Source organism: Lucilia sericata, unplaced genomic scaffold (assembly GCF_015586225.1).
Source record: "Lucilia sericata isolate MDLA Ls3-8-SP2 unplaced genomic scaffold, ASM1558622v1 Contig002030F_arrow, whole genome shotgun sequence".
Taxonomy (NCBI): Eukaryota; Metazoa; Arthropoda; class Insecta; order Diptera; family Calliphoridae; genus Lucilia; species Lucilia sericata.
In genome coordinates, this window is record NW_023995894.1 from 47,926 (window position 1) to 48,662 (window position 737).

Here is a 737-nt window from a genome sequence, read left to right on the forward strand (position 1 = left end):
AGTTCTGTTCTAGTTCTGTTCTAGTTCTGTTTCTAGTTCTGTTCTAGTTCTGTTCTAGTTCTGTTCTAGTTCTGTTCTAGTTCTGTTCTAGTTCTGTTCTAGTTCTGTTCTAGTTCTGTTCTAGTTCTGTTTCTAGTTCTGTTCTAGTTCTGTTCTAGTTCTATTCTAGTTCTGTTCTAGTTCTGTTCTAGTTCTGTTCTAGTTCTGTTCTAGTTCTGTTCTAGTTCTGTTCTAGTTCTGTTCTAGTTCTGTTCTAGTTGTTCTAGTTCTGTTCTAGTTCTGTTCTAGTTCTGTTCTAGTTCTGTTCTAGTTCTGTTCTAGTTCTGTTCTAGTTCTGTTCTAGTTCTGTTCTAGTTCTGTTCTAGTTTCGTTCTAGTTCTGTTCTAGTTCTTTCTAGTTCTGTTCTAGTTCTGTTCTAGTTCTGTTCTAGTTCTGTTCTAGTTCTCTTCTGTTCTGTTCTGTTCTAGTTCTGTTCTAGTTCTGTTCTAGTTCTGTTCTAGTTCTGTTCTAGTTCTGTTTCTGTTTAGTTCTGTTCTAGTTCTGTTCTAGTTCTGTTCTAGTTCTGTTCTAGTTCTGTTCTAGTTCTGTTCTAGTTCTGTTCTAGTTCTGTTCTAGTTATGTTCTAGTTCTGTTCTAGTTCTGTTCTAGTTTGTTCTAGTTCTGTTCTAGTTCTGTTCTAGTTCTGTTCTAGTTCTGTTCTAGTTCTGTTAGTTCTGTTCTAGTTCTGTTCTAGTTCT